Raw genomic sequence first — 23,165 nt, forward strand, 5'->3', positions numbered from 1 at the left:
TGGGATGGTGATGAAGGGATTGTTGTGCCATTGGGCCATTGGTTGGGATGGTTTTGCTATGAATGCATATTTTGTGGGGGTGATGGAGTATATTATATCCTGGTGGTGGAGGGGGTTGCTGTTCATACTGTTAATTCTGTTCATATGCTCCCTGTGGTAGTCGTGTGGGCTCCCAGGATGGGGGTATCAACACTTGGGTTGATTGTAATAATGTTGGTTGTATTGATAGATCCCCCAAGGCCTGCTGCGGCACTCTCATGAATAGTGACCCCCACCCCCTGCATGATCAGCATTGCCCAGGGCTCCTTCCTCTGGGCCCTTGTCTCCCATAGCCTCATCTCTTCTGTCACTGAAACCCACCTCGTCCTCTTGCAGGTCTTCTTCGCCACTGGGGTCCCGTGTATTGCTGTTCTCCTCCCCACTGCTCCTGCCCGTTGCCTGCCCACATTACAGCCATCCTTGATTGTGTTGCTACAGAAACACCTCCCTCGTCCCCTGGCTGTGCTGAGTGCAGAGCTGCTGTGACTGCCGTGTCCTTCACCAATTTTGTCTGTAACAGTTTTGATTCCTCAGCTAATCTCCTCTGAATTGTTTCCTTCTCCCTCTCTTTGATCGTCCTACAGAGGTGTACTATAATGCTTTGAATTCCAGGCCACCCTTTGGCTTCTATCCCTGCTATTTTTTCAAGGGCCTGTTGTACTTCCTTTGGGAGGCCTTGCTTAGTTATGAAGTAAAATAGGGAGGTAAACGAGTCCCACTTGGTGCCTGTCTCTGCGCACCACATCTCCTGCACCCAAAGAATGTACTGTGCAACATTTTCCTCATCCCCCATGTTGCACTGCATGATAGAATGTAAATCGGGGGTATCTGGGAAGGTCCTCCGCAGGGGATCCCATACCTGTGCTCTAATGTTATTGAATGAAGCCCCATCATGAGTGTTGTTACTTATTGTCACACCTGGGAATCCCCCTTTCACCCCACACTGTGTCAGCTTGATCTCCTATTGCTGATACCAGGAGGCTCTTAATATCTCCTATAGCCAGTGGGACGCCTGCTGTGTTTTTTCAAAGGCATAGATCCATTTTCCTGCACCCGTTGTGAGAGGGGGAGGGACTTGAGGAGATTATTTTTGTCCATCTTTGCCCAAGGTGCATAATGGGGCCGCCCCACTCATTTATGAATAAGGGGCATCTGTAGTTTTGATTTCACCTTCTTGCTGTTCAGCTTTGTTCCTTTCTTCTTTGCTAAAGCCATCCTTCCCATTCTGTTTCGGAGCCTTCCTTCCCATGCCTCGCTCACTCTATGGGAGGTCCATTGCACCTGCTGTATCCCTCCCACGGCACCTTCTTCTGACTCATCAAAATTGCTCCAATACTCTTCGTCCATCACTGAGGCTACTGTGTCATACCCCGAACTATCAGGTTCCCCTTCTCGTTCTACTCGTACAGCCCGTTTGGGCGCACTGTCTATTCTGAAGAGGAAGTGTCCTGATTTCCATTCTTCGGGACAAGAGGGGTGCCTCGCAGGTGTTGGGGCCCTCCCTCAGAACCTTGCACTGCTTCACATGCAGCTCGTAATCGAGCCAATTCGGTTCGGGTAGTGGTTAATGCCACTTCGAGGTCTTGGGTACTTACTCCAGGTTGAGCTCAGGTGATGGTAGAGGGATCATATGGAGGGGCTGGGGCTATACCTAAGGTAACAGGTGTGGTGCCTTCTGATACATATGTTGGGTCTGTGTACCCTTCTGCCGCCCTTGTGAGATGTGGGTATATCTTCCTGGGTCCCTCCTCCCATTTCTCCTTTCCTTCTTCAGTTCCCTTTATTACTGCTGGTACTTCTGGCCCTTTTTCCCACTTATTTGTGGTAGGGGTTTCTTCGAACATCCACCACACATCTAATACCTCCCTTCTGTCTTGGAGCTGTTTTCCCTTGTATTTAGCTGTCAAATATGTGGATAAGTGTTCTAATGTCTCTTTATCAAAAGACCCTTCTTCTGGCCAGGCATGTGATAGTCCCACCCGATTTGTTTCATTCACCCACTGGCTGTTGTACTTTTTTGATTCGCTCACTATACAGGGCAGATGCTTACAAATATGGGATAGTGGAATTTCCATTCACATGGCCCAAGATCTTTTCCCTTTAGGAATGGGGTCCCTGGTATTCATAGGGCCTTGTATTTCGCTTACCCCTTTCTGCTATCACTAAAGCCTTCTTTCTAGAACAGTCACTAACATCACAATACACTGTACAATTACATACAAAAAACATAGAACAGTGTAGAGAAGGAGCCAACTACCCCCACCTCAACCACTTTGCCTATATTGCCTATATGTTGGGAACCAGAGTGTGAGATACGTGTGGTACTAGTGGAAATACTGATATCAAAGAGAATCCTGGAAGCAAGGTCCCCATTGAGAAACGTTACCTGAAAACGAGACAGTATGATGGCCATTTGAAAGAAATCCTGGAAGAAGCAGGACCAATGAATGGAAAGGAAGAATGGTGACATTACATGAAGAAGCTGATGTACATGGAAGAGATGCAGACATAAGAGAATGCAGATATTCTATAAGGCATCAAGAAAGGATCAAAGATAAGTGACATATTTGGATCAAGATGAAGAAACGTATGTTGCAGAAACAATGAAGATATCATGTTATTTTACACTTGTACAGATTTAAAGAAATGCAAACAGACAAAGGGCCTCAATACGAGGTTGGAGGTAATAGAAAAACAATGCCGGTAAGGGATTACCGGCACCGCATACCGCTCCGGGCTATACCGACTCAAGAACCCGGTATTAACAGCACTGCTGATATCGTACTCCCCCCTACCGGCAGGCACGCGGACCTTAGGTCCGGCAATACCAGGATGCCGCTAACAGGAGGACATCACAAGTCAGGCGGACATGCAAATACCAGCATCATGAAGGCAGTAATAAGGGATACCGGGATGCCGGCAATACCGGTATCGCAAACCACCCGCAAACAGCAATGTGCAGTGTTCCCAACTGCCACAGGTGCACACAATCAGCACAGGTGGAGGCAATGGAGTCTGGCCCAGCACAAAAGGAGCACACCCACACACCACACCCCTTTCCACACCAAAATGATTCCACTTGTAGTAGCAATACTGGGACTGGAGGACATGCTTGCATTGCTACACCAGTAACAAGAACAACAACAGGCACCACAGAGGAGACGCAGGAGGAGAAGGAGGGTGAGACAGGCCCAGCAAGCCCCACCAGTGCAGCCAGTGGTACCACGCAGGCAGCCCCCAATCCCTCGCATCAGAGCCAGTCCATTCAACTTAACCCCTGAGCAGATTCACACCCTGTACCGTCTGGACCGGGACACAATCACTACAATTGTGGACATGATACATGATGACATTGTCATCCTGATTGAAATACACACCGCCATCCCACCTCTACTGAAGGTAGTGTCTGTGCTCCACTTCCTGGCCACGGGCACCTACCAGCACACAGTGGGGCAGATGCATGGCATATCACAACCCTTATTTTCTTGAATGCTGAACCAAGTGCTGGATGCCCTCGTGAAGCACTCAAGGAACTACATATTCCTACCAAGGACTGCCCACGAGATCTTTGACAGGAAAGTTGGCTTCCATGCACTGTCAGGCATGCCAAATTGTATTGGTGCACTTGACTGCACCCATGTGGAAATGGTGGTCCCTCATGCAACGGAGGTGGTGTACTGCCCCCGTAAACTATATCACGCCATCAATGTACAGATGGTATGTGACCTCAGCAAGATCATCACCCATTGTTGTGCCCGATTTCCCAGATCAACTCATGACTCAATGGTCCTGCGCAACTCCACGCTACCACGCTACATGGAGCGAAATGCAGGACGATGTGCCTGGCTGCTTGGTAAATTGCATGACAGGCACATGGCAGTGTAATGGGGGAGAGATGCACACACCACCATGGTGTCATTGTTGTGGTGACTGCACAATGTCCACATCCCCAAACACTGTGCCCCAAAGCATCTCAAACTGAACATGACAACCAATCCCCATAGCAATGATGTATGCTGCACACCAAGCACAACATGCCAAACTTCCTACCACCCCAGATCCCACAACACGTCCACCACCCATCATCAGTCCTCACCCTCCGTAACACAATCCAGCAACATGCTGTGAGTATGCACAATGTAAATGTCTGCAGCAAATCACTACACATGACAAACATCCATGAGAGTGCACAAATCAAAACCACCAAGGGAATCCACTGCTTTTCACAGGGCCACCACCACAGTAGTGCAGCATGTCACCATGGGAATAATAAGCGCTGAATGTTAAATAATGTAGAGACTACTGCCAACGATGGCAGTAAGTAAATCATACTGAACACTACACATCACATATTCAAAACAAACACAGCGGTATGTGTCCACAGTGCATGAGCAACATCAAGGAAGGGTACACCGTGCATCATCTTGAAGACGCAATTCAGACCATAAATTCATGGCACAGCACACATTGTGGCAAGGTAAAATGTGTGCATAGAACCAGGGACATGTGCATGTGAACCACAAATATCTGCAGGCATGTGTAATAAGTACATCTGTCCATCACGATTTGACTGACACATAACTTATTTTGCACCCATGCAGGTGATAGTGGCTATCCCTTGAAGACGTGGCTCCTTGCCCCTGTCCGGAACCCGCAGAACAGGCATGAAGAGTACTACAATCGTGCCCATACCCGTACCTGTGTGGTCGTTGAGCAAACCTTTGGTCTGTTGAAGGCACGTTTCCGCTGTCTCAGCTGGTTGGGTGGGGCACTCCACTACAGGCATGAGAAGGTGGCCAAGATCATCATGGCATGTGTCATGCTGCACAACATGTGCATCCGACGGAACGTGCCCCTGCCCCCTGACATTGAACAGCAACCACCAGGTGATGAGGAAGAAGATGAAGAAGATGTGGGCGCACATCATCACAGTGGCGATGCAGAGGAGGGACGTGCCGTGCGCCAGTCTGTGATTGCCCAATATTTCAGAGACACATGGGTGCAGAGGGCGCCATGAAAATGGGACTGAGGGCACTGGGTGTGGGAGTACATGGACTCCAATAATTGTAAACCAATAAATGACACATACACAATAAGGAATGTCCACTCAAGTATTTTTTTCAGGTACACAACGGGTGTATTAAACTGTAAATAGTAAAAGGTGCTCATAACCTCCACCTCTAACACTCTCTCCCCTCCCACTCCCCCCACAACTCCCCCACACACTCTCCCCCTCTACCCCCTCTCCCACAACTCCCCCACACACCCTCTCACCCCTCCCCCTCCCCACACAACTCCCCACACATGGTGTTCCATCGGATGCTGCAGGTTGCAAAATCAATTGCCATAATCAGGCTGCCCCTGCTACTTTTTCCCACTTCCTGCATCTGGTGGTGCCATGTCCGAGCGCCGCAAGGTGCGCGTAGACCGGTGAAGGGGGTTGGTCTGAGTGGAGCTTGAGGAGGAGGCCGTGCCCGCTTGCTCCAGTCTTGGGGCAGGACTCTCTGCCTCCAAGGCATCTGCTTTTCGGAAAAGGACCTGCCTTACTGCAGACAACTGCTCGCATATGCGAGTTGTGCTCGCCTCAATGGCCTGTCTCAAAGACGCTGTGTTGTCCCGGCCCTACTGCCTTCCCTGGGCACCATCCGATACAAACTGTCTGACAAGCCCTGTCAGCTCCGCCTGGCGTTGCTCCATGTGTGCCATTTGCTGCACTGCATCCAGGACACCAGTGGAGGTGGATGCTGCATGTGGCAAGTGTCCCAGATCATCTGGCTCACTGTGGGGCTCCATCTCCCTTGCCCTGGCTCCCCTCCAGACTGCTCCTGTGTGCTGTCATTGTAGGTGTGAATGGGGTGATCTGGGGTGATGGTGGGGGGCTGGGTGTGGCAGGTAAGTCTGATGACTCATCCTCCACAGGGACACACGCCTGGCCTTGGCTCTGTACATCCTCATCACACTGGGGTGCCGTGGCTGCCGCCTCCCTGACAGAGCTGTTGGGAGCTGAAAGGAAACCATTGCCCACTGGCTCCTGTGCAGTGGGCAGAGCAGTTGTGGGCACAGTTGCTGTGGCAGTGGCCCTTAGCTGGCCCAGCGACTTAGCATCCTGTGGTGACTTCCCCTTCTGCGGCAGTTGTGGTTTGCTTGTGTCTTTTGATATAGAAGGCCTGTTTCCTTCTTCCCTTCTCCTGGTCTTCTTCCTAGGAGTTGTTGCCTGCGCCGCCGAGTCCCGGGTCTCGCTGTCAGGATCTGAGCCTGTGGGGGACTGAGAGAGGGACGGCATCAGTGATGGTTCTACATGCATAAAGCATACATTGTGGTATATTTGCTGTTCTGCACATTAGAGAGGATTAGGTATTGGAGTTTTAACATTCAGGTTGCTTGATATATGGGTGGAGCATGCAGGCATACGTCAGGTTAACACATGTTTGAGGTGGTGTATGCAGTGTGACAGGGTATTTTGTTGTGGACTGCATGCAGTGTGACAAATGCCATTTGCATGTTTGTGGGATGTTTCTCAGGTATGGCATTGGCATGCTGTATGCATGTGGATGTTTCAGTGCTGAGGACGGCATCTATGCAGGGATGTGTCCATGTGTCTGTAATGGGCCATGCATTGCCTCATGACACGGTCACATTGGTGGACTATCATCATACTTTGCATTACAGTATTTTCGTAGGACACACACTTCCATCTGTCGATGATGGGGCGCCATATCCCATCTCGCCCACACCTTCAATCAACTCTATGCCAATAGTGCTGGCGCAGGTTTCCTCCCAGTGGCTGAGTTTAATAGGAGAGCTCAGGCCACCGCCAGTAGCCATGCCCTGGCTCCGGTTGGCCGACATGATGTTACGCACTCTGTGGCGCAGGTCGTCCCAATGTTTACGCACGTCCTTCACTGTGCAGGGGGTGTTCACAACTGCGCTCACTTTATGGGCTACTAGTTCCCAGATCTCCTTTTTCTTGAGCTGGGCTGCTCTCTTGAGGTCGTTTGCAAAGACCACCTCAGCATTTTCAGCCAACGTGTCTGCTAGCATTGTGAGCTCGTCCTCCGAGAACCGCTCCTTAAGCTGCCATTTTGGCATGATGCTTGTGAAATAGATGTTTTTCTTCTGTCGGAATGAGGCTCCAGGTCCTGTGTAGTAAGGATGGCAAAGGATTGAGTTTTTTAAGATGGCCGCCGTACCCTTTCCCGTTCTGGCGCAATGACGTTACTTCCGGTTCCACTATTAGCGGGGACCGCTAATAGCAGTGACCGTTAATAGCAGTGACCGCTATTAGCGGTGACCGCTAATGCCATATCCTTTGATGCCGGGGCCCATTATTTAGAGGAGGACGGCGGCGGTAGTGCTGTCTGCGCTTCCCATGATGCCGCTAAGGGGCATTTTGGGGACTCTAGCAGCATGCCGGTAATGTCGTTACCGGCATGCCGCTACGCTTGTGCACATGAACTCGTAATGGGTCACTGTTAGCGGCATCTCACCTACACAGACACAGTATTTGCTCCATGCTGGTAAAAACTGTGTTTTACCTCCAACCTCGTAATGTGGCCCAAAGTATTCTTGAGGCTAGCTTTATAGTGAATAGATTGTAGCATGCGTAAACATATATATGTATATATTGAAGTGAGTAAAGAATGGATGTTTCCGCTATGTATTATAGCAGAGCTGGACCAGAGAAGGAAGGCCTCTTTTTCCATTGTGTCGCAGTTAAAAAATGCAATTGCATTACAGAAGAAGATCTCAGGAAGGCAAGGCTAGACAAGCCCCATGAACTAAGGTCTTATCAAGTTGGAGTGAACAGACATTGGATACAAATTGTGTGAAAGAACGAAACTCTTATTCATAAGACATGGACAAAAACAAGGAAGACATCAGAGGTCTATTAGAAAATAGTATTTTTAATGCCCTGGTGCTCGATTTTGTGGTCTTCAGTCACGTGGAAGGATGAAGACGATGGTCACACCTACGCATAAGGGCAGAGCTTGCCTCCACTCCCCTGAATTCTCCAGAGCAAAAGAACGCTCCCAAGGACAAGTTCAAAGCCTTAATTGACAGCAGACCACTGAGGTGATGATAGATAAATATGCTAATTGGTGGGAAGCTATGGGTAAGACTTGCTCACCAGCACCTGGAAGACCAGCCTGCGTGCTTCTAATGTAGTTGTAAAAGTACTGACAGAGGTTAGAATGCCAACCAATTGTAGGGGGCCGCGTCATTAAGGATCCTATAATTTGTGTAACCAATGGGACATTGTGTATTAAGTGACGTTCAAAGTAATCTGTTGAAGGGGAGGGCTTAGTTGCCCCACCTGAAATTAAGAAAGCTATCACTTTTCTTTACTCTCTTAGACCAGTATGGATCGTATACTTAGAGGTTCCTTAAGAACCTATCACAATTGCCACTAGGTTTTTGTAGTTTGCCACGTGGGATGACGTTAGTAATATGTAGGTTAAGGTCATCAATGACGATTTTTTGCTTTAAAAGAATGCTTTTTTTTTAGATGCATTGAGAGATCTTATGCTGAGACATCCGTAAATGTCTGTTGTACTCCCTGTTTTAGAAAATTGATATTAAAACAGTTACCTTTTTGCCAACTACCTGTGTCGTTTTGATTATTGATGTTTGAGTAACTTCTGCATCCCCATCCATATCAAGGTTATTGCTACCTCATCTCAAAGGGCTTGAGTCAACCAGTTCATTTGGAAGGCAGAGGATGGTTTAAAATCCATCAAGATAATAGGCTTTAGGGTCCCAGAAATATTGCACGACCTCTGCCATTCGGCTGAAAGGACCTGAAACTACCTTGTAGATAACAGACATTAGTTTAAAGCAAGTTTAAAGCAAGTCTTGCAAGCTAGGATAAACAGGTCACTTGTTTTCAGGCAGAAACCCCTCCCGGTGTCTACAGGAAGCTGAATGAACGGAAAGTTGAAATGGCTGTTAAAAGAGGCATGCAATCCTGAGAGTCGGAAGTTGAAAAAATAAATAGTCAGTAAAACTGAGTGAGGTGGCAAAATTGTGAATGGGCAGTTTGTGAAGAAAGTGATGAGAAAAACGAGTAATGGAGGGAGGTTGGGGTAAAGTAACTTGGGAATGTTGAGCATTGAAATATTAGGTAATTGACTTGAGGAGAGGCCAAGCAATTAAAAGCTATTGTAAGGGAAGGTGCCACAGTAAAGCGTATGCTCAGATTCCTGCGTCGTAAATACACAGAAAGAATTGTTACTAGAGTCCTAATGATGGGTGACGTAGACTACGAACCCAGTTAAAGGTGAGTTTAAAGAGGATGATTCACATCCCACTCGGGGTATTTTTAGGGGCAGGTAAAGGTCGGTCTTGAGGAGAGGACTGAAATATATGTGGCTGGTCGAGTATGTCCGTTTTTCGGTTCGTTTTATGTGACTAAATATGGTGAAAAAACAATAGAGAAATTGATAGATGTGAAAAGAATACAAGAGACTGAGAATTCATTATTTATTTAGCAGAAATTCAATTGATGGTGTTTAATGAAAAAGTAGATTAAAGTAAAAAACGTGATATAGAGGGTCTGGAGCCTCTGACGATTGGTGCACACTCATATTGTGTTCGTTTTCTGAAACTTATTTTTGAAAATCTGCAAAGTGTGAAGGTGAGTATTGACAGTCAAATCTGACGGGTCAGAATGGAGGATATTACTCCACTTATGCACCTTTGCAAACAGTTGTCAAAACACGCACCCAAGCTTAAACAGTACAGTGCGGAATGCATTAAAGGAGCGGCAGACAAAATGTTCATGCCATGGCCACAAGGGGGAACCTTATCAAAGGCAGTTTTTCAGCATATGACAATGTATTTGCATGCAGCATATACAGGAAAAAAAATAGATAAACGTTGTCCAGTTAAAGGATCGATTACAAAAGGTTTGAATGCAAAAGGTGAGAGTCAATAGGATCGAAAACCAAAGGTTTTAATTTTTTTTTTATTATATATATTTTTTTTGGGTTTCCGTGTAGGTAAAAAAGGTGTTTTTTACCACAAAAACAGGGGATGGGGGGACCCCTCCAAAAAAATAAAATAATTTTGAACCTTTTGTTTTCGGTACTTTTGATTCAAACCAATTGTAATTCGAACCTTTTGATTCAAACTTTTTACCTATGACCAGATAAACGACTAGCAAGCTTAGAGCTCTGGAAAATGTACCAGAAGGAGATGGAAGAGCCACCTCCTGAAGACTGGGTATTGAATATATGCAAAGAGGAGGGTGAGGAGCCTTCTGCTCACCCGCCATGCCTGAAGCAGACAGCGATAGTAAGAAAGGTTATGGGTTATGCCCATTAAGGGAGCTTAAGGCAGCAACAGGGTACTCCGTCATATGAGTCACCTGTGCAAAGCAGTGACGATGGCCCAGAGAAAATACCAGTGAGAGAATCAATCTCTACGGTCCCGAGTGACAAGGAGAGACGCGATAACGAGAGAAGTGATCAACCAAGTACATCCTTAGAGATAGGACAAGAAATAAGAGATGGAAATGGGAAAAAGATAAGACTGATGAGTTAGCACTTACACAAAACAAATGGATGGGTGGTCAAATTTTGCTCAAACTCAATGGTAAGAGTATTGGGGACGTAAGGCAAAGGCAAAATCGAGACAAACAGGATAAAAATGATAGAGAAAGAGAGAGGAGATTGAAACAAGACAGAGCGAAAAGGAAGGATAGACAAAGATGGGAACAGTTGTATCAAGAGGAGCAACTGAGAAAGTAGGAAAGAGCAGAGGAGCAGAGAAAGTATTACAATAGACAGAGGGCAATCGAAGAATGAGAAAGACAAAAAAGAAAGAGATGGGAAGAGGAGGAACAGAAATTAAGGGATAAAAGAATACAAAGACTAAAAGACGATGAGATACGATGGGCAAATGAGAGTAGAGATATGAAAAGAACAGAGGAAACAAGAGGAGAAGCAAGGAAATTGAGTGTTTAATGACAAACTAGATAGAAAGAGGAGGCAGAGAGCACGCGATCTTGAACATGTCAAAGAGGAATTAATAGATCCTAATCCAGTAGTGGCTTGGGAAGACATAGAAGAGTTCTTCCCAGCACATGAGACAATAGCAGGTCCGTCTAGAGTAAATCTAGAGGATGAGTTTGACTCTAGAAGCATTGGGGACGCTATTGATAAAGTCTATCATAATATGAGGACTAAGAAAGTGCTACAGGGAAAGGGTAAAAATGATCAAATCGAGAGTACGTAGTTGTATGCCAAAAAAGGAGACTCATGCAGTTTTGAGCCAAAGGAGCTGTCTTTAGATAGACTGACTCTGAATAGAGATGAAGAGGAGAGAAGTCACACAAGTTGGGGACAAGATATGTCAGATGAGGACAGGGAAACCTTCCATGGGGAGGAGGAAGGCAATGCACGTGGCCCTGCAGGGTGTTTTTCAATGGATAAGGAAGTAAGATGGTTGGATCTAGACCTACCCAAATCTCGGGCGTCAGAATCATTGACACGGCTAGATCCACCAAGGAGGCAATCTCATGGTGAGAAGGGGAACGTGCCACCTTATATGAGCAGGTTAAGGTCGCTGCCAGGTACAAGGCGGAGCAGAACCATTGTCCCTACTATGATAATCAGACAATGGGAGACAAATGTGAGTTTGGGATCTCACAGTTTCCTTAGTTAGAAAAGGGAAGAGCTAGGCCACAGTATATACCTTGGCCACAGATGGATAAGGATAATTTAAGGTGTAAACTCCTGAGTTTGACTTTTGGTGCTTGGAAATGGATACATGAGTTATAGAAAATGACAGGAGGAAACACGTTAGCTATAGGCGACATTAAAGGTCTCTTGATTGCCATCCTTGGGGAAAGGGCTGATGACGTATAGTTAAGAGAAGGGTATTCTAGGGTTGCCACGGTTAACACTGCTCATGGTGGAGCACCATTTAATAACTGTAGGGCAGCGGTCTGGAAAGTCCTCAGAGTACTGTATCCAGACACATCCAACATGGGAGCTATAATGGCAAAGAAGATGCAGGAAGAGGAGGATCCTCTTGATTACATTCAGAATTTTCAAGAGCAGTGGACTTTGGAGACACGCGAGGCTTGGGGGAAATCCATACCTGTATTTTATCATATATTGTGCCAAGGGCTGCCAGAAGCAGTACAAAAGCACCTCAAGAAATTAGTGGGTATGGAAGCAAAACCATGGGCAGAGATTCAGCTGACCATGGTGCCTTATTGCAGTACTTTTGCAAGAGAGGAATCGAAAGAAAGACAATGCTAGGAAAGGTGAAGAGGCAAGGTTAGTGCAGAAAATCTTTCAAAGTACACCATTGAAGGGGCAATGTTGCCTAGTGGAAATAGATTGGGTTCGCAGCAAGCATGTCACAGGTGAATAACCAAGGTAATAATCGATTTGCACCACAGGGAAGGGGAGGCTTTCAAGGTAGAGTCTTCCAGAATAATCAGGGAAACTTCCAGAGCAATCAAAGTGGGTTTCAAAACATGCAGAACAATATTCAAGGTATGCAGGAGGGGCAAGTTAGGAGACCTCCAGCTAGATGTTGGACATGTGGAATGTCAGAGCATTATGCTCACACATGTAGAAGCGGGCAATTCTCAAGGGGGGATACATCAAACCCGCCTGCATATTCGCAGCAGAATGGAAATAGGTTTGCTCAGAATCAGACAGTGAAGCAAACACAAGCTCTGAGAATGCAACAAGATTTTCAAAGACAACAGGCAGTAATGAATCCACCACAAGGGCAGTCACAGCAGTCCCATCAGTCCCCCATGCAGATACAGCAGAGCACAAGCACAGGACAGTTAATGACTCTTAGAATAGGGGGTGTCACTATCGAAGGAGGAAATCCTTTCACGGGTATGGGGATGAGAATGTATCCACAATAGGACAGCTTACTGGGGGACTTGATGTGTTCAATACTATCAGTAAAACCCAATCATCAAGAGGAGCTGAGGGTTGATGTCAATATTGGAGGCAAATCGTTTTCTTTTTTAGTAGACACAGATGCAACACGCTCATGTATACGAGAAGGGACATTTTCGATGTCTGGAAATGCCATGAATACTCTGGGGTTCACAGGAGCTACAAGCAGAGTTCCTTTTACTGAAGAATTGCCAATCTCTATAGGAGAATGTGACATGTCTCTGCCGTTGTTATATTCAAGGCAAACATCTGTCAATGTATTAGGTCGAGATTTAATGACCTAGTTGAACATGACAATTTCATTCACTGATAAAGGCATAATATGTTCAACACCAGGAATGAACTATTTAAACATGAGTGACTGTATTAAGGCATTTGCAGGACAAATGGCCATACGAGGAGTACCGTTAGAACCAGAAGTTCTTCACTATGGGGTACGCATTCTGTTGACCTGGATGCCAGGTTTAGTGGGCAGAACTATGAGAATACCTGATGAATTCTTATTTAGGCCAAATATACCTATGGAGGAAGCGGAGGGGAGAATCTTTCCCATAGAATTACAAGCAGCCATAGTGCAAGGAGAAATGGCTTTGCTTGATGGGAATGATTATGAAGGCAGACGATGGTGCACAGTGATTTCCATTGGGAAAGGTCACAGATTGACAGACTTAACTGATGAGGATATGTTTGGAGACCATCCATCAGATGACAAAGTAGTGTTTGAGATGAGCATTACTGATTGGGTAAGAGCAATTAAACGTGAGGTTCTTCAGAAAATTATGTTAGCATAGAAACACCCAGAGTATTTTGATGCCGACATTGCGAAAGTGGCAGTTTCATTATAGACAACAGGCCCCTTTGATGTAAGCCTATTGAAGGGAGTTGGAGAAGTGAAGATTAAATTGAAACCAGGATCAATTTTACCTCAAGCACAACAGTATTCTATGTCTCGAGAGGCAGATGGGGGTATTTTTAAGTCAATATCTAATATGATGGAACAAGGCATCCTAGTGACATCAGCATCACCGTGTTATACCGCAATCTATCCTGTGAAGAAAGGAAAAGGGGGGTTTTGGAGTTTAATTCAAGATTTACGCCCGATTAACCAGATTGTAGAGGCCGAGTTCCATATAGTTCCTAATCCTGCGACAATTTTATGTAATATCCGTGTTGAAGCACAATATTTTTCTGTGATTGACTTAAAAATGTGTTTTTCTCAATTCCATTGCATAAAGACTTGCAAGATCTAACGTCATTTACTTTCAGACAGACTCGTCTGAAAAGTACTCGCCTACCCCAGGGGTACTGTGAGTCTCTGTCGATTTTCAATAGAGTCCTGCAGATGGACTTAAGCAATATTGATTTGAAAAGTGTTGTGTTGCAATACGTGGATGACATATTGGACTGTTGCACCTCAGGGGAAGAGTGCAGACGCTATTCAGTTCAACTGATGATTATTCTTGCAGACAAAGGATATAAAGTAGACAAAGAGAAATTACAGTATTGTCAAAAGTAAGTACTATACATAAGTCAGTTAATTTTACATGAGGGAAAGAAAGTTACTACGAAGAGGGGTGAGGCTATTTTGAAAACAGTAAAGCCACTCATGATAAACCACATGCAGAGATTTTTGGGATTGTGTAACTATGTAAGAGCATGGGTCTTTTATTACAATTCATACATAAGGCCCTTGTTGCAAGCTCTGAAGAAAGCACAGGCAACTCAGGAGAGAATTGTTTGGACTGAGGAAATGGAGGAAGGGTTTGGTGAGTTGAAAAAGGAAATTTGCACAGCTCCAGTTTTAGGGATTCCAAATTATGCTGAGGAATTATTTTTGTTCCCGCATATGAACGTCACTGTTATGACAGCTGTACTTTCACAGAGAGCCACGTTAGGGTACAAGCCCCTGCTATATTATAGTAGGATTCTAGACCCAGTAATGACTGGTCACTTTCCATGCAAACAGACTTTGGCTGCCACTGCGTTCGCTATTGAGAGGGCAGCTAGTCTAGAAATGGGGTGCTCCATGACGTTGTTTGTTGAACATGCATTATTTTCCATTTTGGAAAAACCTAAAGGCAGGTTGACTTCTCAAAGGGATTCTGCCTATGAGGTGGTTATATCAAATCCAGCGATTAAAATAGTCTGATGTAAAATTGTGAATCCTGACATGTTTGTAGCAGAACCCCTGGCAGAGGACGAGCATGAACATGATTGCTCGAATTATGAGCAATACTATGATGAACTCCTGAGGGTGAAGGAAACTGCGTTGGCAGCTGGAGAGATTCTTTTTATTGACAGTTCTTCTATAATCAATCAGAATGATGGACAAAGATATACAGGTGCCACTAAGGTGAAGCACATGGCAAATAGCCAGTTTTAAGTACTGATAAGTGCACGACTACCGTCGCACTTTTCGGCACAGGCAGCAGATTTAGTGGTGCTGATTATCACCCTCGAGAGACATGCAGACCAGGAAGTCACAGTGTACAGTGACCCCACCTATGTGATGTCGACAGTGCAAGCAGGGCTAGCACATTGGAAAAGGAGGGGCTCCCTTCGAGCGGACGGCACTCCAGTGCAATATGCACCCTTGTTTGACAGATTCATTTGAGCACTACAACTCCCAGAAGCCATAAGAGAGCAGACTTTACCTCACGTGGAAATCAAAAAGCAGATGAGGAAGCAAAACGAGTTGCATGTACAGATACTATTATTATGTTGTTTGATACACCTGATGTGAATGAAAGCATGGTGGTGATGATGAGTGTGTCTGAATGCTATAATAACCTATCTAGGAATCAATTGGCAAAGATTCAAGGGGAAGAACCTCAAGATGAGAAAGACGTGTGGACGCGGAGAGGGTGGTCTTTAAGCCCCTCTGAAGCATTGTGGTGACAAGACAGCACTGGTAAACTGGTGATGCCTGTAGCCTTATTAAGGGTGGCGGTGGAAAAGCTGCACTACCCTGCACACGTTGCAAGAGAGAGCCTCGCTGCAACTATTGAGGATGATTGGTTTGTTCCGAATATAGTAGAACACGTTGTATTTTATGTCGTAAATTGTATCATATGTCAAATGTTTACTGCTGGGCACACACTGCACACAATTAGAGGAGTTATTCCAAGACCTAATGGACCCTTTCAGCATTTGCATATCAACTATGTTGACATTCTGCAATTATGTAATGGATACAGATATATGATTGTAGTGGTATGTCCTTTCTCAGGGTGGATTGAAGCTGGACCGTGTACACACCCCGACTCCACCTGTGCAGCAACATTTTTAGTACAAGAAGTATATACTATATGGGGGATATGTGAAGTATTAAGATCAGATAATGGTGCTCATTTTGTTAATGAAGTCTTTGAACAAATACACTTGTTGCTTAGCATAACGCACAGGGTTTCATCTGCATATGACCTGCAAGCAAATGGAGTCTGTGATAGACTCAACGGCTTGCCTAAAGAGAGAATGGCTAAATTGAAGCTTACCATGAAGAAAGGATGGTTGCATAGTCTACCACTGGCATTGTACGCGTTGAGAAATCAACCAGGTTTAGACCACCTTCTTAGCCCCCATGAAATAGTGACAGGGCTGGGAATGAGAACACCTCTCACACCTCCGTATAGAACTAGAAGTGATGCCCAGACAACAGCAAAATTGTTAGGAAAGGAGTTAAGTGATTACTTAACATGCATGACCTCAAGTATCTCTGTCATTTCAGATCAGCTCAAGCGGAAGGGGCGTGAGGAAGCTCAGAACACAGAAGGAGATGCTACAACAACTGGAGTTGGAAAATTATGCCTTCCCAAACCTTTCCCCAGTGATTCGGTCCTGATCAAGAATTTCACAAGGAGGTGGCACGAGCCACGTTTCAATGGTCCTTTCATAATGGAAGACGTGACACCATCTCTAGTCAAAGTGCAGGGCAGACGTGCTTGGATATTTCTTGGAAATGTGAAAATCTATGCTGGAAAACCCCATTCACCCCCACCCTTGTCAGAAGCAAGCATGTAGGAAGAACCACAGCACGTGCAGACTAAGTCTATGACGAGGAAGAAGGACGCAGAAGTTGTTAACTAAAGATAAAGAGTGCATTGGACTGTTGGTTATATCAGGATACTCTTTTCAGTCACTAAAAAAGGAGTTTAGGGAAGATATTTGTTCTTCAGCCACAGGAGTTTGTTGACATTGGACTGAGATATGTTTAAGTATTGATCACAAAGGAGAGCATGCCAGATTTGGAGTTCCTTTTTGATGACTGGAAGAGGGAACGGTTCCCAGATTCCTCGCTCACTGAATTTCTTTTTGGAGGTGCCCATGGTGGTGCCCCATGACATTTCATAGATCGTTCTTGCCGTTTTCCTGTTCATTTTGTGTGCATACCATGGGCTTGTGGGGAGAACTACTAGCGTTCATCTTTTCCTGCAAGATCCTAAGAATTGTCCAATCATGAGGAGATTGCTTGCAGCTATCATTGAGTAAATCCTTCAGCTTTCTGAGTACAGTGGGGAAAATGCAAATGCCCCTATCAGCGGACAATGCACATAGACTGGTCATCTTGGTATTCTATCATCTGATTGAGGAATGCCCACATCTCGTTGGGAGAGAAACTGATGTCTGAACATTCCGGAGGGATATGAGGAATTATGCTGCACTTAAGGAGATACTAAGAGACATCATCGTGCAGGTGAACTTTTATTCTGAGAGAACACTGAGAACTGAATGAGAATTTTCGAGGGAAGAAATCCTAGAGTCTGTGGCTTAAAGTACTTTGTTTCATGCTGAAGGAGAATCGTCATGTCTTATGGTAAAAGCCAATTTGTGGTCTTCACTGGGACATTTTGTTCATCATCGCATAGTCAGCCAACTGAAGCTGATTGAGGGAACTTGTGGAGCAGACTCAGAAGCTTCCAGTGTATTGCATAATGTTGCCTGATTAGTTTATTTTTTCCTTCCTTAGAAAAGAGTAAAGATGGGTGGCCTTAATAGTAATATCATTGTGGTAGATCCTGAGAGACGTCCACGATGTGCAAGAAGCTATTGTAAATGGATTTACCTGTACGTAATTTAGACATGTATCCTGTTCATAGTGATACTGCTCTCACTTACAGTACGTACTGCTTACTATATAGATGTAAATGGAGCAACTACAAGGCAGCCAAGACCTTATGTGATTGTTCCTACTCTAGACATACACACTAGGACACCTGGTCCTTTGATGGATAGGCCTGAGTTACCTTTTGAATGGAGGTCACATGCAGAGATTGTAGCAGACGCCATATGGCCAGCCTTAGCTGCTGCTAAAATGAGGTTTCAGGATCGGAAAAGAGTTTTAGATCTTTCTCCTACGCAGGAAGTGCATGTAAAAACACCCAGTCCACTGACAAATGTTTCTGTGGTTGGTCCAGTAAGGAGATACTATGCTGACATATTTAATAAGATGGTTAGAGAAGTTCATAAGAAAAGAACGAGATCTAAGAGAAATGCTAGGGAGGATGATAATGAGCAGAATGGTTACCTGGATAGTACAGCACAATTGTGGAATAACGTATGGCATCAGCATATGAAAGAAGTGGGAAGGAGGACCTCAAAGGAGGAAAGCTTTGCATGTGCACTCCTGCCCTATACCATGGGGAAGTCTAAGATCTTCATAGCTATTGAAATGGATGTCCAGACAGCACATTGTCTTTCACACATATCACTCTGTCGTAAAAGAGGCCATTCCAATGGTCGAGATGCCTATGTCAAATGAGTAACTGAATGGACAGATCCAGATGAAGATGATTATATCCAAGACACGAAGACAAGAAACAGGGCTCATAATAAGAATCACGTGATCAGATATGAAAAACCTGTAGTAAAAGGAGCTGGAATCAGATGGGATGTAAAGAAAAGACTGGAGAGTCCAGGAAAATCTGCAGAAGAAATTTGCAGATGGAAGAACAGAGGCCAAATGTAGATCTGGTGATCAGTGCTACCACCAGATGGATGGGAAGAAGGAGGGGTGATCTGCAGAGCCTGGGTGGTCATTGTTTGTTATCAGCCAATCATTGACATAGTGCAGAATGGATGCCAGCCACTATGGGCAATACTTGCTAAGCTACTGACCTGGGTCGAAGATAGAGGACGATCCTTGCAGATAATGCCTTTGGAGAGTGCAAAGCTGTGCTTTAGAAATAATGGCACAAGAAATGTTGGAGAGAATCAGAACTGTGGTTGAATATTTGATGTACCAGGAATTAAACTTGGAACAGCTGTGATCATGGATCACTATTAGGCTTGTGAATCCGGAGCATATAGGAGGTTACCCAAGGATTGGGGAGGACGATGCTCACTAGTGAATGTTCATGTTCCAGCGTTGGTGATTCCTAAAAGTGATTTGAACCTTGATAGTTTCCCGAAAGCAGATGCTCACCTGAGGAAAAGGAGATCTGTTGAGCAGATTAATCGAATGAAGAGGGAGAATTATTTCTCTGACAAGTCAATAGAATTTTTTGACTCCATTCCATATGAGCACAGGCTGTTCCAGCGTCGGGATTCAAACTGATCTTCATGCCAAGAATCCACGTTGGAGCAAATACCAAATGGCTGCAGATTACCAGATGGTAATTTCTACAGACAATCAACATTACCATAAATGGATTCAGTGCTATCAGGGAAGAGATGGGAGCCATACAACTGATGACTCTTCAGAATAGATACGTCCTGGACATGATTACAGCTATGGATGGAGGTGCCTGTTTAAAAATTGGAGCATCATGTTGCACATTCATACCTTCTCATGATGATGAGAATGGCTACTTGACAGAGGCCATAGAGATGCTAACGAAGCTACACATCCAGATGATAGACAAAGTAGAATACGTTGTTGATGGCAGCTGGTTTCGATCACTTTTTTATTGGGTTCCACAATGGATGGCAGACATGTTCAAGTTCCTTGGAGCCTTGATCATGTTGGTATTGCTTGGATGTTGTATGATTAAGATTATAATCACACAATGCAAGAAGACAGCAAAGAAAGCCATGGGGATGAAAATTATGATCGATGTTGAATCAGGATGGAAGGCCAGAGAGTTAACAGATGAAGAAATCAGAGTTTTTGTGAAGGCCAGTATCCATACACCTGAAGGAACGTAGTTCCTGTATCCAAAGAACCATAAAACCTATGTGGGAAAGTGGATCTATTGCAGTCGACGTGGACAGTGGATGCCTATGACTTGGAACAAGGATGAGCATGTGAAATCAGCTGGATGCCTGAAGTGAGTCACAAAAATATGGAACCAAAGAAGCAATTCTTCAGAAAAGGATGTCTAGATATGAAGGATGATGGAAGAGTAGTCGATGAATCACTGAGAGGGGGGAGTGTAGAGAAGGAGCCAAGTAACCCCACCTCAACCACTTAGCCTATGTTGGAACCAGAGTGTGAGACACGTGCGGTACCAGTGAAAATACCGATATCGAAGAGAATCTTGGAAGCAAGGTTCCCATTGAGAAAGCCCTACCTACATACGAGACAGTATGATGGCTATTCGAATGAAATCCCGGGTGAAGCAGGACCAATGAATAGAAGGGAAGAATGCTGACGTCACACGAAGAAGCTGACGCACATGGACGAGATGCAGGGACAAGAGAATGTAGACATTCTATAAGGCATTAAGAAAGGATCAAGGATGAGCGACATCTTGGGATCAAGATGAAGAAACCTATGCTGCAGAAAATATGAAGATATCAAGTTATTTTACACTTGTACATATGCAAAGAAATGCAAACAGACAAAGTATTCTTGAGGCTAGCTTTATAGTGAATAGATTGCGGCATGCGCCAACATATACATATATATATATTGAAGTGAGTACAGAATGGATGTTTCCACTACTTATTATAGCAGAGGTGGACCAGAGAAGGAAGGCCTTTTTTTCCAGTGTGTCGCAGTTAAAAAATCAATTGCATTACAGAAGCAGATCTCAGGAAGGCAAGGCTGGATGAGCCCCAAGAAGCTATGGTCTAATCAGTTTGGGGTGAGCAGACATTGGATACAAGTCGTGTGAAAGAACGAAACACTTTTTCAGAAGACATGGACAAAAAAAAGGAAGACGTCAGAGGTCTATTAGAAAATAGTATTTTTAATGCTCTGGAGCTCGATTTTGTGGTCTTCAGTCACGTGGAAGGATGAAGTTGTACGAACACAATGGTCACACCTATGCATGAGGGCAGAGCGTGCCTTCGCTCGCTTGAATTCTCCAGAGCAAAAAAACTCTCCCAAGGACATGTTCAAAGCCTTAATTGACAGCAGACCACTGAGGTGACGATAGATGAATATGCTAATTGGTGGGAAGCTTTGGTTAAGACTAGCTCACCAGCACCTGGTAGACCAGCCTGTGTGCTGTTAACATAGATGGAAAAGTACTGACAGAGGTTAGAATTCCAACCAACTGTAGGGCGCCGCTTGATCAAGGGTCCTATCATTTGTGTAACCAATAGGACTTCCTGTATTTAGTGACGTTCATTGTGACCTGTTTAAGGGGAGGGCTTAGTTGCCCCACCTGATGTTAAGAAGCCTATCACTTTTCCTCACTCTCTTAGATGAGTATGGATTGTATACTTAGCGGTTCCTTAAGAACCTATCACAATTGCCACTAGGTTTCTGTAGTATGCCACGTAGGATGACATTAGTAATACGTAGGTTAACCTCATCAGTGATTTTTTGCTTTAAAAGAATGCTTTTATAAAAGATGCATTGAGAGATCTTACGCTGAGACGTCCGTTGATGTCTGTTGTACTCCCTGTTTTAGATAATTGATATTAAAACAGTTACCTTTTTGCCAACTACCTGAGTCGTGTCGATTATTGATGTTTGAGTAACTTCTGCATCCTCATCCATCTGAAGGGTATTGCTACCTTGTCTTAAAAGACTCGAGTCCACCAGTGTGACATCTTTTTTTTTTAACTTTTATTTTAACTTGCAGAGATATTACACTTTCTATTGCATACAGTCACATTACTTAATAATAAAGTCATATACAGAGGTGTGTGTTCCGTGTTCCACATTTACCATACATACTTTATAATACTTCTTCTTGGTCGTTTTCATTTGCACCCTTCACAAATAGGTATTGCCTAAAACTGCCCCAGATGTTTTTTAGTCTACTTGTCATTGGTAGCAGGCTGGAGTAAACCTCCTCAATATCGTTGGCCCAGGTCCTAGCTTCCATCCATACGTCTTTCACAGGTGAGTTTTTACTCTTCCAGTGCAACAATAACGCGCGCTTAGCTAGGAGTAGGCCAATGTTTAACAGTTTGCACTTAATTGGGTTCATCTTGTCCACAAAGCCCAATATACATATCCTAGGGTTCCATTCCATTGGTTGACATATCATTTCTACCACAGCTGTGCACACATCGGACCAATATTCGCCCCCAGCTTTCAGTGTGACAATTATGCTTGCCTCTTTACTATCACATCTGGGGCAGTTCCCTGTTGCTGTGTTATATATATTTTTGAGACGGGCTGGAGTAAGGTGCACTCTGTTTATTATTTTGTACTGTATGAGGCAATATCTTGAATTACAGGATATTTGTTTTGACAGCTTGCATACTTGTGCCCAGTGCGTGCCTGTAAGGGTCTACCCCAGGTCCTCTTCCCATTCCATTTTTACATCATGTGTTTTAACTTCCTTGGTGGATAATGTGATTTTATATAGTGTGGAGGCTGACTTCCTTGTTCCATTATGAGTAAGCAAGTATCCAGGGGTGGATGTGCAGGGCGTTCTTCCGGGAATCCCTCCCACACCACTGCCACTGCTGAACGCAGTCTCAGCTACTGCAGCTTCAATAATGTGGGTATCACCTACAGCTACCTTGATATCTTCCCAGTTCACAAAAGTATAGCCTTGATATGGGTCCCTGAACTGGTGTACTCCCTTGTCCCGCCAGTGTACTACCAGAGCTGCTTCTTGCTTAGGAGCTAAGTAGGGTGCATCCCATATAGGCATATTTGTTTCATAAATCACGGTGTTGCTTGGTTGGTCTATCAGCCTTGTCCACCCTCTGCACGTGATCAGACAGGGGTCTACATGGTTATTAATTTTAACTTCCCCTTCTGCCAGACTGTGTAGGAGGCATGCTGGGTTCTTTCCCGGTGTCCCAAGTGTCACATGTGCTGAATCAGGAGCTCCATCCGCCCAGTACATG

Source organism: Ambystoma mexicanum, chromosome 4p (genome assembly GCF_040938575.1).
Source record: "Ambystoma mexicanum isolate Mex_15411 chromosome 4p, UKY_AmexF1_1, whole genome shotgun sequence".
NCBI classification, from domain to species: Eukaryota; Metazoa; Chordata; class Amphibia; order Caudata; family Ambystomatidae; genus Ambystoma; species Ambystoma mexicanum.